Source organism: Heterodontus francisci, chromosome 43 (genome assembly GCF_036365525.1).
Source record: "Heterodontus francisci isolate sHetFra1 chromosome 43, sHetFra1.hap1, whole genome shotgun sequence".
Classification (NCBI taxonomy): domain Eukaryota; kingdom Metazoa; phylum Chordata; class Chondrichthyes; order Heterodontiformes; family Heterodontidae; genus Heterodontus; species Heterodontus francisci.
This window is the reverse complement of record NC_090413.1, coordinates 9,928,105-9,942,557: the sequence shown is the minus strand read 5'-3', so window position 1 is coordinate 9,942,557 and position 14,453 is coordinate 9,928,105. Positions and strand designations below refer to the sequence as shown.

Here is a 14,453-nt window from a genome sequence, read left to right as displayed (position 1 = left end):
GGGAATGTGTCTGGGTTTTGGGGTCAGGGTCTGGGGTTTGGGGGATAGGTCTGGGGTTTGGGGCAAGGGTCTGGGGTTAGGGGGTTGGATCCGGGGTTTGGGGGAATGGATCTGGGGTTTGGGGGGTCGTTCTGTGGTTTGGAGGATGGGTCTGGGGTTTCGGGGATGGGTCTGAGGTTTGGGGGGATGGGTCAGGTGATGTGTCTGGGGTTAAGGGGAATGGGTCTGGGGTTTGAAGGATGGATTTGGGACTTTGGGATGGGTCTGGGGTTTGGAGGATGGATTTGGGGATGGGTCAGGGGTTTGGTGGATGGGTTTGGCGGATTGGTGCATGGGTCTGGTGGATGGGTTCGGGGTTTGGAGGATGGGTTTGGGGATGGGTCTGAGTTTTGGGGCAATGGGTTTGGGGTTTGGGGGATGGGTTTGGGGTTTGGGGTCTGGGGTATGGGGGATGGATTTGGGGTTTGGGGGATGGGTCTGAGTTTTGGGGAATGGGTCTGGGGTTTGGGCGATGGGTCTGGGGTTTGGGGGAATGGGTCTGGGGTTTGGGGGGATAGGTCTGGGATTTGGGGGAATGGGTCTGGAGTTTGGAGGATAGGTCTGGGGTTTTGGGGATGGGTCCGGGGTTTGGGGGATGGGTCTGTGGTTTGGGGGTTGGATCCGGGGTTTGGGGGAATGGGTCTGGGGTTTGGAGGAATGGGTCTGGGGTTTGGGGGATTGGTCTGGGATTTGAAGGAATGGGTCTGGGGTTTGGGGGAGAGGTCTGGGGTTTGGAGGAATGGGTCTGGGGTTTGGGGGATAGGTCTGGGGCTTGGGGGTTGGATCCGGGGTTTGGGGGAATGTGTCTGGGGTTTGGGGCAAGGGTCTGGGGTTTGGGGGATAGGTCTGGGGTTTGGGGCAAGGGTCTGGGGTTTGGGGTTTGGATCCGGGGTTATGGGGAATGGGTCTGGGGTTTGGGGCATAGCTCTGGGGTTTGGGGCAAGGGTCTGGGGTTTGGGGGTTGGATCCGGGGTTTGGGGGAATGGGTCTGGGGTTTGGGGGAATGGGTCTGGGGTTTGGCCGATGGGTCCGGGGTTTGGGGGATGTGTCTGGGGTTTGGAGGAATGGATCTGGGGTTTGGGGGAATGGGTCTGGGGTTTGGCCGATGGGTCCGGGGTTTGGGGGATGTGTCTGGGGTTTGGAGGAATGGATCTGGGGTTTGGGGGATTGGTCTGGGATTTGCAGGGATGGGTCTGTGGATGGGTCAGTGGTTTGCGGCTTGGTTCTGGTGTTTGGGTGAGGTGTTTGGGGGATGGGTTTGGGGGATGTGTCTGGGGAATGGGTCTGGGGTTTGAAGGATGGATTTGGGACTTTGGGATGCGTCTGGGGTTTGGGGGATGGGTTTGGGGATGGGTCAGGGGTTTGGTGGATGGGTTTGGCGGGTTGGTGCATGGGTCTGGTGGATGGGTTAGGGGTTTGGAGGGTGGGTTTGGGGTTTGCAAGATGGGTCTGAGGTTTGGGAGATGGGTCTGGGGTTTGGGGGATGGATTTGGGGTTTGGGTCTGGGGTTTGAGGGATGGATCTGGGGTTTGGAGGAAGGGTCTGGGGTTCTGGGGATGGGTCTGGGGTTTGGGGGAATGGGTCAGGTGGATGTGTCTGGGGTTAAGTGGAATGGGTCTGGGGTTTGGAGGATGGATTTGGGACTTTGGGATGGTCTGGGGTTTGGGGGATGGGTTTGGGGATGGGCCAGAGGTTTGGAGGATGGGTTTGGGTTTGGAAGGTGGGTCTGGGTTTTGGGGGATGGATTTGGGTTTGGGTCTGGGGTTTGAGGGATGGATTTGGGACTTTTGGATGGGTCTGGGCTTTGGGGGATGGGTTTGTCGGATTGGGTCTCGGGTTTGGGCGGGATGGGTCTGGGGCTTGGGGCATGGGTCTGGTGGATGGGTTAGGGGTTTGGAGGATGGGTTTGGGGTTTGGAAGATGGGTCTGAGGTTTGGGGGATGGGTCTGAGGTTTGGGGGATGGTTTTGGGTTTGGGTCCGGGGTTTGAGGGATGGATTTGGGGTTTGGAGGATGGGTCTGGGGTTTCGGGGATGGGTCTGGGGTTTGGGGGAATGGGTCAGGTGGATGTGTCTGGGGTGAAGGGGAATGGGTCTGGGGTTTGGAGGATGGATTTGGGACTTTGGGATGGGTCTGGGGTTTGTTGGATGGGTTTGGCGGATTGGATCTCGGGTTTGGGGGGGATGGGTCTGGGGTTTGGGGCATGGGACTGGTGGATGGGTCAGAGGTTTGGAGGATGGGTTTGGGTTTGTAAGATGGGTCTGGGTTTTGGGGGATGGATTTGGGGTTTGGGGGATGGGTCAGAGGTTTGGGGGATGGGTCTGGGGTTTGGGGCATGGGACCGGTGGATGGGTCAGAGGTTTGGAGGATGGGTTTGGGTTTGTAAGATGGGTCTGGGTTTTGGGGGATGGATTTGGGGTTTGGGAGATGGGTCTGAGGTTTGGGGGATGGGTCTGGGGTTTGGGGGATGGATTTCGGGTTTGGGTCTGGGGTTTGGGGGATGGGTTTGGGGGATGGACCTGAGTTTTGGGGGAATGGGTCTGGGGTTTGGGGAATGGGTTTGGGGGTTGGGTCTAGGGTTTGGGGGATGGATTTGGGGTTTGGGGGATGGGTCTGAGTTTTGGGGGAATGGGTCTGGGGTTTGGGGGATAGGTCTGGGGTTTGGGGGAATGGGTCTGGGGTTTGGGGGATGGATTTCGGGTTTGGGGGATGGGTCAGAGGTTTGGGAGATGGGTCTGGGGTTTGGGGGATGGATTTCGGGTCTGGGTCTGGGGTTTGGGGGATGGGTTTGGGGGATGGATCTGAGTTTTGGGGGAATGGGTCTGGGGTTTGGGGGAATGGGTCTGGGGTTTGGGGGATGGGTCTGGGGTTTGGGGGAATGGGTCTGGTGTTTGGGGGAATGGGTCTGGGGTTTGGAGGATGGGTTTGGCGGATTGGGTCTCGGGTTTGGGGGGGATGGGTCTGGGGTTTGGGGCATGGGTCTGGTGGATGGGTCTGGGGTTTGGATGAATGGGTCTGGGGTTTGGGGGATAGGTCTGGGGTTTGGAGGAATGGATCCGGGGTTTTGCGGGAATGTGTCTGGGTTTTGGGGTCAGGGTCTGGGGTTTGGGGGATAGGTCTGGGGTTTGGGGCAAGGGTCTGGGGTTAGGGGGTTGGATCCGGGGTTTGGGGGAATGGATCTGGGGTTTGGGGGGTCGTTCTGTGGTTTGGAGGATGGGTCTGGGGTTTCGGGGATGGGTCTGAGGTTTGGGGGGATGGGTCAGGTGATGTGTCTGGGGTTAAGGGGAATGGGTCTGGGGTTTGAAGGATGGATTTGGGACTTTGGGATGGGTCTGGGGTTTGGAGGATGGATTTGGGGATGGGTCAGGGGTTTGGTGGATGGGTTTGGCGGATTGGTGCATGGGTCTGGTGGATGGGTTCGGGGTTTGGAGGATGGGTTTGGGGATGGGTCTGAGTTTTGGGGCAATGGGTTTGGGGTTTGGGGGATGGGTTTGGGGTTTGGGGTCTGGGGTATGGGGGATGGATTTGGGGTTTGGGGGATGGGTCTGAGTTTTGGGGAATGGGTCTGGGGTTTGGGCGATGGGTCTGGGGTTTGGGGGAATGGGTCTGGGGTTTGGGGGGATAGGTCTGGGATTTGGGGGAATGGGTCTGGAGTTTGGAGGATAGGTCTGGGGTTTTGGGGATGGGTCCGGGGTTTGGGGGATGGGTCTGTGGTTTGGGGGTTGGATCCGGGGTTTGGGGGAATGGGTCTGGGGTTTGGAGGAATGGGTCTGGGGCTTGGGGGATTGGTCTGGGATTTGAAGGAATGGGTCTGGGGTTTGGGGGAGAGGTCTGGGGTTTGGAGGAATGGGTCTGGGGTTTGGGGGATAGGTCTGGGGCTTGGGGGTTGGATCCGGGGTTTGGGGGAATGTGTCTGGGGTTTGGGGCAAGGGTCTGGGGTTTGGGGGATAGGTCTGGGGTTTGGGGCAAGGGTCTGGGGTTTGGGGTTTGGATCCGGGGTTATGGGGAATGGGTCTGGGGTTTGGGGCATAGCTCTGGGGTTTGGGGCAAGGGTCTGGGGTTTGGGGGTTGGATCCGGGGTTTGGGGGAATGGGTCTGGGGTTTGGGGGAATGGGTCTGGGGTTTGGCCGATGGGTCCGGGGTTTGGGGGATGTGTCTGGGGTTTGGAGGAATGGATCTGGGGTTTGGGGGATTGGTCTGGGATTTGCAGGGATGGGTCTGTGGATGGGTCAGTGGTTTGCGGCTTGGTTCTGGTGTTTGGGTGAGGTGTTTGGGGGATGGGTTTGGGGGATGTGTCTGGGGTTAAGGGGAATGGGTCTGGGGTTTGAAGGATGGATTTGGGACTTTGGGATGCGTCTGGAGTTTGGGGGATGGGTTTGGGGATGGGTCAGGGGTTTGGTGGATGGGTTTGGCGGGTTGGTGCATGGGTCTGGTGGATGGGTTAGGGGTTTGGAGGATGGGTTTGGGGTTTGCAAGATGGGTCTGAGGTTTGGGAGATGGGTCTGGGGTTTGGGGGATGGATTTGGGGTTTGGGTCTGGGGTTTGAGGGATGGATCTGGGGTTTGGAGGAAGGGTCTGGGGTTCTGGGGATGGGTCTGGGGTTTGGGGGAATGGGTCAGGTGGATGTGTCTGGGGTTAAGTGGAATGGGTCTGGGGTTTGGAGGATGGATTTGGGACTTTGGGATGGTCTGGGGTTTGGGGGATGGGTTTGGGGATGGGCCAGAGGTTTGGAGGATGGGTTTGGGTTTGGAAGGTGGGTCTGGGTTTTGGGGGATGGATTTGGGGTTTGGGGGATGGGTCAGAGGTTTGGGGGATGGGTCTGGGGTTTGGGGGATGGATTTGGGGTTTGGGTCTGGGGTTTGGGGGATGGGTTTGGGGGATGGATCTGAGTTTTGGGGGAATGGGTCTGGGGTTTGGGGAATGGGTTTGGGGTTTAGGTCTGGGGTTTGGGGGATGGGTTTGGGGATGGGCCAGAGGTTTGGAGGATGGGTTTGGGTTTGGAAGGTGGGTCTGGGTTTTGGGGGATGGATTTGGGGTTTGGGGGATGGGTCAGAGGTTTGGGGGATGGGTCTGGGGTTTGGGGGATGGATTTCGGGTTTGGGTCTGGGGTTTGGGGGATGGGTTTGGGGGATGGATCTGAGTTTTGGGGGAATGGGTCTGGGGTTTGGGGAATGGGTTTGGGTTTTACGTCTGGGGTTTGGGGGATGGGTTTGGGGATGGGCCAGAGGTTTGGAGGATGGGTTTGGGTTTGGAAGGTGGGTCTGGGTTTTGGGGGATGGATTTGGGGTTTGGGGGATGGGTCAGAGGTTTGGGGGATGGGTCTGGGGTTTGGGGGATGGATTTCGGGTTTGGGTCTGGGGTTTGGGGGATGGGTTTGGGGGATGGATCTGAGTTTTGGGGGAATGGGTCTGGGGTTTGGGGAATGGGTTTGGGGTTTAGGTCTGGGGTTTGGGGGATGGATTTGGGGTTTGGGGGATGGGTCTGAGTTTTGGGGGAATGGGTCTGGGGTTTGGGGGATAGGTCATGGGGTTTGGGGGAATGGGTCTGGGGTTTGGGGGATGTTTCTGGGGTTTGGGGGAATGGGTTTGGGGATGGGTCAGGGGTTTGGTGGATGGGTTTGGCGGATTGGTGCATGGGTCTGGTGGATGGGTTATGGGTTTGGAGGATGGGTTTGGGGTTTGGGGATGGGTCTGAGTTTTGGGGCAATGGGTTTGGGGTTTGGGGGATGGGTTTGGGGTTTGGGGTCTGGGGTATGGGGGATGGATTTGGGGTTTGGGGGATGGGTCTGAGTTTTGGGGAATGGGTCTGGGGTTTGGGGGATGGGTCTGGGGTTTGGGGGAATGGGTCTGGGGTTTGGGGGGATAGGTCTGGGATTTGGGGGAATGGGTCTGGGGTTTGGAGGATAGGTCTGGAGTTTTGGGGATGGGTCCGGGGTTTGGGGGATGGGTCTGTGGTTTGGGGGTTGGATCCGGGGTTTGGGGGAATGGGTCTGGGGTTTGGAGGAATGGGTCTGGGGTTTGGGGGATTGGTCTGGGATTTGAAGGAATGGGTCTGGCGTTTGGGGGAGAGGTCTGGGGTTTGGAGGAATGGGTCTGGGGTTTGGGGGCTAGGTCTGGGGTTTGGGGGTTGGATCCGGGGTTTGGGGGAATGTGTCTGGGGTTTGGGGCAAGGGTCTGGGGTTTGGGGGATAGGTCTGGGGTTTGGGGCAAGGGTCTGGGGTTTGGGGGTTGGATCCGGGGTTATGGGGAATGGGTCTGGGGTTTGGGGCATAGCTCTGGGGTTTGGGGCAAGGGTCTGGGGTTTGGGGGTTGGATCCGGGGTTTGGGGGAATGGGTCTGGGGTTTGGGGGAATGGGTCTGGGGTTTGGCCGATGGGTCCGGGGTTTGGGGGATGTGTCTGGGGTTTGGAGGAATGGATCTGGGGTTTGGGGGATTGGTCTGGGATTTGCAGGGATGGGTCTGTGGATGGGTCAGGGGTTTGCGGCTTGGTTCTGGTGTTTGGGTGAGGTGTTTGGGGGATGGGTTTGGGGGATGTGTCTGGGGTTAAGGGGAATGGGTCTGGGGTTTGAAGGATGGATTTGGGACTTTGGGATGCGTCTGGGGTTTGGGGGATGGGTTTGGGGATGGGTCAGGGGTTTGGTGCATGGGTCTGGTGGATGGGTTAGGGGTTTGGAGGATGAGTTTGGGGTTTGCAAGATGGGTCTGAGGTTTGGGAGATGGGTCTGGGGTTTGGGGGATGGATTTGGGGTTTGGGTCTGGGGTTTGAGGGATGCATCTGGGGTTTGGAGGAAGGGTCTGGGGTTCTGGGGATGGGTCTGGGGTTTGGGGGAATGGGTCAGGTGGATGTGTCTGGGGTTAAGTGGAATGGGTCTGGGGTTTGGAGGATGGATTTGGGACTTTGGGATGGTCTGGGGTTTGGGGGATGGGTTTGGGGATGGGCCAGAGGTTTGGAGGATGGGTTTGGGTTTGGAAGGTGGGTCTGGGTTTTGGGGGATGGATTTGGGGGATGCGTCAGAGGTTTGGGGGATGGGTCTGGGGTTTGGGGGATGGATTTCGGGTTTGGGTCTGGGGTTTGGGGGATGGGTTTGGGGGATGGATCTGAGTTTTGGGGGAATGGGTCTGGGGTTTGGGGAATGGGTTTGGGGTTTGGGGGATGGGTCTGAGTTTTGGGGGAATGGGTCTGGGGTTTGGGGGATAGGTCATGGGGTTTGGGGGAATGGGTCTGGGGTTTGGGGGATGGTTCTGGGGTTTGGGGGAATGGGTTTGGGTTTTGGGGGAAAGGTCTGGGGTTTGGGGGAATGGGTCTGGGGTTTGGGGGATAGTTCTGGGGTTTGGGGGATGGGTCTGGGATTTGGGGGTTGTATCCGGGGTTTGGGGGAATGAGTCTGGGGTTTGGGGCAAGGGTCTGGTGTTTGGGGGATAGGTCTGGGGTTTGGGGGTTGGATCCGGGGTTTGGGGGGATGCGTCTGGGGTTTGGGGCAATGGTGTGGGGTTTGGCGGTTAGGTCTGGGGTTTGGGTGTTGGATCCGTGGTTTGGGGGAATGGGTCTGGGGTTTGGGGGGTAGTTCTGTGGTTTGGAGGATGGGTCTGGGTTTTCGGGGATGGGTCTGGGGTTTGGGAGGATGGGTCAGGTAGATGTGTCTGGGGTTAAGGGGAATGGGTCTGGGGTTTGGAGGATGGATTTGTGACTTTGGGATGGGTCTGGGGTTTGGGGGATGGGTTTGGGGGATGGGTCAGGGGTTTGGAGGATGGGTTTGGCGGATTAGGTCTCAGGTTTTGTGGGGATGGGTCTGGGGTTTGGGGCATGGGTCTGGTGGAGGAGTCTGGGGTTTGGAGGATGGGTTTGGGGTTTTGGGAGATGGGTCTGGGGTTTGGGGGATTGAGTCTGGGGTTTGGGGGAATGGGTCTGGGGTTTGAGAGATTGGTCTGGGGTTTGGCCGATGGGTCTGGGGTTTGGGGGATGTGTCTGGGGTTTGGAGGATTGGGTCTTGGGTTTGGGGGATTGGTCTGGGGTTTGGGGGATGTGTCTGGGGTTTGGAGGAATGGGTCTGGGGTTTGTAGGAATGGGTCTGGGGTTTGGAGGAATGGGTCTGGGGTTTGGGTGTTTGGTCTGGGGTTTGGATGAATGGGTCTGGGGATTGGGGGATGTATCTGGGGTTTGGAGGAATGGGTCTGGTATTTGGCCGATGGGTCTGGGGTTTGGGGGATGTGTCTGGGGTTTGGAGGAATGGGTGTGGGGTTTGGGGGAATGGGTCTGGGGTTTGGCTGATGGGTCTGGGGTTTGGGGGATTTGTCTGGGGTTTGGAGGAATGGGTCAGGGGTTTGCGGGAATGGATCTGGGGTTTGGCCGATGGGTCTGGGGTTTGGGGGATGGATCTGAGTTTTGGGGGAATGGGTCTGGGGTTTGGGGAATGGGTTTGGGGTTTAGGTCTGGGGTTTGGGGGATGGGTTTGGGGATGGGCCAGAGGTTTGGAGGATGGGTTTGGGTTTGGAAGGTGGGTCTGGGTTTTGGGGGATGGATTTGGGGTTTGGGGGATGGGTCAGAGGTTTGGGGGATGGGTCTGGGGTTTGGGGGATGGATTTCGGGTTTGGGTCTGGGGTTTGGGGGATGGGTTTGGGGGATGGATCTGAGTTTTGGGGGAATGGGTCTGGGGTTTGGGGAATGGGTTTGGGTTTTACGTCTGGGGTTTGGGGGATGGGTTTGGGGATGGGCCAGAGGTTTGGAGGATGGGTTTGGGTTTGGAAGGTGGGTCTGGGTTTTGGGGGATGGATTTGGGGTTTGGGGGATGGGTCAGAGGTTTGGGGGATGGGTCTGGGGTTTGGGGGATGGATTTCGGGTTTGGGTCTGGGGTTTGGGGGATGGGTTTGGGGGATGGATCTGAGTTTTGGGGGAATGGGTCTGGGGTTTGGGGAATGGGTTTGGGGTTTAGGTCTGGGGTTTGGGGGATGGATTTGGGGTTTGGGGGATGGGTCTGAGTTTTGGGGGAATGGGTCTGGGGTTTGGGGGATAGGTCATGGGGTTTGGGGGAATGGGTCTGGGGTTTGGGGGATGTTTCTGGGGTTTGGGGGAATGGGTTTGGGGATGGGTCAGGGGTTTGGTGGATGGGTTTGGCGGATTGGTGCATGGGTCTGGTGGATGGGTTATGGGTTTGGAGGATGGGTTTGGGGTTTGGGGATGGGTCTGAGTTTTGGGGCAATGGGTTTGGGGTTTGGGGGATGGGTTTGGGGTTTGGGGTCTGGGGTATGGGGGATGGATTTGGGGTTTGGGGGATGGGTCTGAGTTTTGGGGAATGGGTCTGGGGTTTGGGGGATGGGTCTGGGGTTTGGGGGAATGGGTCTGGGGTTTGGGGGGATAGGTCTGGGATTTGGGGGAATGGGTCTGGGGTTTGGAGGATAGGTCTGGAGTTTTGGGGATGGGTCCGGGGTTTGGGGGATGGGTCTGTGGTTTGGGGGTTGGATCCGGGGTTTGGGGGAATGGGTCTGGGGTTTGGAGGAATGGGTCTGGGGTTTGGGGGATTGGTCTGGGATTTGAAGGAATGGGTCTGGCGTTTGGGGGAGAGGTCTGGGGTTTGGAGGAATGGGTCTGGGGTTTGGGGGCTAGGTCTGGGGTTTGGGGGTTGGATCCGGGGTTTGGGGGAATGTGTCTGGGGTTTGGGGCAAGGGTCTGGGGTTTGGGGGATAGGTCTGGGGTTTGGGGCAAGGGTCTGGGGTTTGGGGGTTGGATCCGGGGTTATGGGGAATGGGTCTGGGGTTTGGGGCATAGCTCTGGGGTTTGGGGCAAGGGTCTGGGGTTTGGGGGTTGGATCCGGGGTTTGGGGGAATGGGTCTGGGGTTTGGGGGAATGGGTCTGGGGTTTGGCCGATGGGTCCGGGGTTTGGGGGATGTGTCTGGGGTTTGGAGGAATGGATCTGGGGTTTGGGGGATTGGTCTGGGATTTGCAGGGATGGGTCTGTGGATGGGTCAGGGGTTTGCGGCTTGGTTCTGGTGTTTGGGTGAGGTGTTTGGGGGATGGGTTTGGGGGATGTGTCTGGAGTTAAGGGGAATGGGTCTGGGGTTTGAAGGATGGATTTGGGACTTTGGGATGCGTCTGGGGTTTGGGGGATGGGTTTGGGGATGGGTCAGGGGTTTGGTGCATGGGTCTGGTGGATGGGTTAGGGGTTTGGAGGATGAGTTTGGGGTTTGCAAGATGGGTCTGAGGTTTGGGAGATGGGTCTGGGGTTTGGGGGATGGATTTGGGGTTTGGGTCTGGGGTTTGAGGGATGCATCTGGGGTTTGGAGGAAGGGTCTGGGGTTCTGGGGATGGGTCTGGGGTTTGGGGGAATGGGTCAGGTGGATGTGTCTGGGGTTAAGTGGAATGGGTCTGGGGTTTGGAGGATGGATTTGGGACTTTGGGATGGTCTGGGGTTTGGGGGATGGGTTTGGGGATGGGCCAGAGGTTTGGAGGATGGGTTTGGGTTTGGAAGGTGGGTCTGGGTTTTGGGGGATGGATTTGGGGGATGCGTCAGAGGTTTGGGGGATGGGTCTGGGGTTTGGGGGATGGATTTCGGGTTTGGGTCTGGGGTTTGGGGGATGGGTTTGGGGGATGGATCTGAGTTTTGGGGGAATGGGTCTGGGGTTTGGGGAATGGGTTTGGGGTTTGGGGGATGGGTCTGAGTTTTGGGGGAATGGGTCTGGGGTTTGGGGGATAGGTCATGGGGTTTGGGGGAATGGGTCTGGGGTTTGGGGGATGGTTCTGGGGTTTGGGGGAATGGGTTTGGGTTTTGGGGGAAAGGTCTGGGGTTTGGGGGAATGGGTCTGGGGTTTGGGGGATAGTTCTGGGGTTTGGGGGATGGGTCTGGGATTTGGGGGTTGTATCCGGGGTTTGGGGGAATGAGTCTGGGGTTTGGGGCAAGGGTCTGGTGTTTGGGGGATAGGTCTGGGGTTTGGGGGTTGGATCCGGGGTTTGGGGGGATGCGTCTGGGGTTTGGGGCAATGGTGTGGGGTTTGGCGGTTAGGTCTGGGGTTTGGGTGTTGGATCCGTGGTTTGGGGGAATGGGTCTGGGGTTTGGGGGGTAGTTCTGTGGTTTGGAGGATGGGTCTGGGTTTTCGGGGATGGGTCTGGGGTTTGGGAGGATGGGTCAGGTAGATGTGTCTGGGGTTAAGGGGAATGGGTCTGGGGTTTGGAGGATGGATTTGTGACTTTGGGATGGGTCTGGGGTTTGGGGGATGGGTTTGGGGGATGGGTCAGGGGTTTGGAGGATGGGTTTGGCGGATTAGGTCTCAGGTTTTGTGGGGATGGGTCTGGGGTTTGGGGCATGGGTCTGGTGGAGGAGTCTGGGGTTTGGAGGATGGGTTTGGGGTTTTGGGAGATGGGTCTGGGGTTTGGGGGATTGAGTCTGGGGTTTGGGGGAATGGGTCTGGGGTTTGAGAGATTGGTCTGGGGTTTGGCCGATGGGTCTGGGGTTTGGGGGATGTGTCTGGGGTTTGGAGGATTGGGTCTTGGGTTTGGGGGATTGGTCTGGGGTTTGGGGGATGTGTCTGGGGTTTGGAGGAATGGGTCTGGGGTTTGTAGGAATGGGTCTGGGGTTTGGAGGAATGGGTCTGGGGTTTGGGTGTTTGGTCTGGGGTTTGGATGAATGGGTCTGGGGATTGGGGGATGTATCTGGGGTTTGGAGGAATGGGTCTGGTATTTGGCCGATGGGTCTGGGGTTTGGGGGATGTGTCTGGGGTTTGGAGGAATGGGTGTGGGGTTTGGGGGAATGGGTCTGGGGTTTGGCTGATGGGTCTGGGGTTTGGGGGATTTGTCTGGGGTTTGGAGGAATGGGTCAGGGGTTTGCGGGAATGGATCTGGGGTTTGGCCGATGGGTCTGGGGTTTGGGGGATGGATCTGAGTTTTGGGGGAATGGGTCTGGGGTTTGGGGAATGGGTTTGGGGTTTAGGTCTGGGGTTTGGGGGATGGATTTGGGGTTTGGGGGATGGGTCTGAGTTTTGGGGGAATGGGTCTGGGGTTTGGGGAATGGGTTAGGGGTTTAGGTCTGGGGTTTGGGGGATGGATTTGGGGTTTGGGGGATGGGTCTGAGTTTTGGGGGAATGGGTCTGGGGTTTGGGGGATGGTTCTGGGGTTTGGGGGAATGGGTCTGGGGTTTGGGGGATGGTTCTGGGGTTTGGGGGATGGATTTGGGGTTTGGGGGATGGGTCTGGGGTTTGGGGGAATGGGTCTGGGGTTTGGCCGATGGGTCCGGGGTTTGGGGGATGTGTCTGGGGTTTGGAGGAATGGATCTGGGGTTTGGGGGATTGGTCTGGGATTTGCAGGGATGGGTCTGTGGATGGGTCAGGGGTTTGCGGCTCGGTTCTGGTGTTTGGGTGAGGTGTTTGGGGGATGGGTTTGGGGGATGTGTCTGGGGTTAAGGGGAATGGGTCTGGGGATTGAAGGATGGATTTGGGACTTTGGGATGCGTCTGGGGTTTGGGGGATGGGTTTGGGGATGGGTCAGGGGTTTGGTGCATGGGTCTGGTGGATGGGTTAGAGGTTTGGAGGATGGGTTTGGGGTTTGCAAGATGGGTCTGAGGTTTGGGAGATGGGTCTGGGGTTTGGGGGATGGATTTGGGGTTTGGGTCTGGGGTTTGAGGGATGGATCTGGGGTTTGGAGGAAGGGTCTGGGGTTCTGGGGATGGGTCTGGGGTTTGGGGGAATGGGTCAGGTGGATGTGTCTGGGGTTAAGTGGAATGGGTCTGGGGTTTGGAGGATGGATTTGGGACTTTGGGATGGTCTGGGGTTTGGGGGATGGGTTTGGGGATGGGCCAGAGGTTTGGAGGATGGGTTTGGGTTTGGAAGGTGGGTCTGGGTTTTGGGGGATGGATTTGGGGTTTGGGGGATGGGTCAGAGGTTTGGGGGATGGGTCTGGGGTTTGGGGGATGGATTTCGGGTTTGGGTCTGGGGTTTGGGGGATGGGTTTGGGGGATGGATCTGAGTTTTGGGGGAATGGGTCTGGGGTTTGGGGAATGGGTTTGGGGTTTGGGGGATGGGTCTGAGTTTTGGGGGAATGGGTCTGGGGTTTGGGGGATAGGTCATGGGGTTTGGGGGAATGGGTCTGGGGTTTGGGGGATGGTTCTGGGGTTTGGGGGAATGGGTTTGGGTTTTGGGGGAAAGGTCTGGGGTTTGGGGGAATGGGTCTGGGGTTTGGGGGATAGTTCTGGGGTTTGGGGGATGGGTCTGGGATTTGGGGGTTGTATCCGGGGTTTGGGGGAATGAGTCTGGGGTTTGGGGCAAGGGTCTGGGGTTTGGGGGATAGGTCTGGGGTTTGGGGGTTGGATCCGGGGTTTGGCGGGATGCGTCTGGGGTTTGGGGCAATGGTGTGGGGTTTGGCGGTTAGGTCTGGGGTTTGGGTGTTGTATCCGTGGTTTGGGGGAATGGGTCTGGGGTTTGGGGGGTAGTTCTGTGGTTTGGAGGATGGGTCTGGGTTTTCGGGGATGGGTCTGGGTTTGGGGGGATGGGTCAGGTAGATGTGTCTGGGGTTAAGGGGAATGGGTCTGGGGTTTGGAGGATGGATTTGTGACTTTGGGATGGGTCTGGGGTTTGGGGGATGGGTTTGGGGGATGGGTCAGGGGTTTGGAGGATGGGTTTGGCGGATTAGGTCTCAGGTTTTGTGGGGATGGGTCTGGGGTTTGGGGCATGGGTCTGGTGGAGGAGTCTGGGGTTTGGAGGATGGGTTTGGGGTTTTGGGAGATGGGTCTGGGGTTTGGGGGATTGAGTCTGGGGTTTGGGGGAATGGGTCTGGGGTTTGAGAGATTGGTCTGGGGTTTGGCCGATGGGTCTGGGGTTTGGGGGATGTGTCTGGGGTTTGGAGGAATGGGTCTGGGGTTTGGGGGATTGGTCTGGGGTTTGGGGGATGTGTCGGGGTTTGGAGGAATGGGTCTGGGGTTTGTAGGAATGGGTCTGGGGTTTGGAGGAATGGGTCTGGGGTTTGGGTGTTTGGTCTGGGGTTTGGATGAATGGGTCTGGGGATTGGGGGATGTGTCTGGGGTTTGGAGGAATGGGTCTGGTATTTGGCCGATGGGTCTGGGGTTTGGGGGATGTGTCTGGGGTTTGGAGGAATGGGTCTGGGGTTTGGGGGAATGGGTCTGGGGTTTGGCTGATGGGTCTGGGGTTTGGGGGATTTGTCTGGGGTTTGGAGGAATGGGTCAGGGGTTTGCGGGAATGGATCTGGGGTTTGGCCGATGGGTCTGGGGTTTGGGGGATGGATCTGAGTTTTGGGGGAATGGGTCTGGGGTTTGGGGAATGGGTTTGGGGTTTAGGTCTGGGGTTTGGGGGATGGATTTGGGGTTTGGGGGATGGGTCTGAGTTTTGGGGGAATGGGTCTGGGGTTTGGGGAATGGGTTAGGGGTTTAGGTCTGGGGTTTGGGGGATGGATTTGGGGTTTGGGGGATGGGTCTGAGTT

The 14,453-nt window shown here is 58.3% G+C and overlaps 1 protein-coding gene across 2 annotated transcripts in view; it reads right to left on the bottom strand.

Annotated features, from left to right (window-relative positions):
* Positions 1-14,453, bottom strand: part of LOC137355587 (ultra-long-chain fatty acid omega-hydroxylase-like) — a 135,028-nt gene that overhangs the window by 115,053 nt on the left and 5,522 nt on the right. The window lies entirely within an intron of this gene.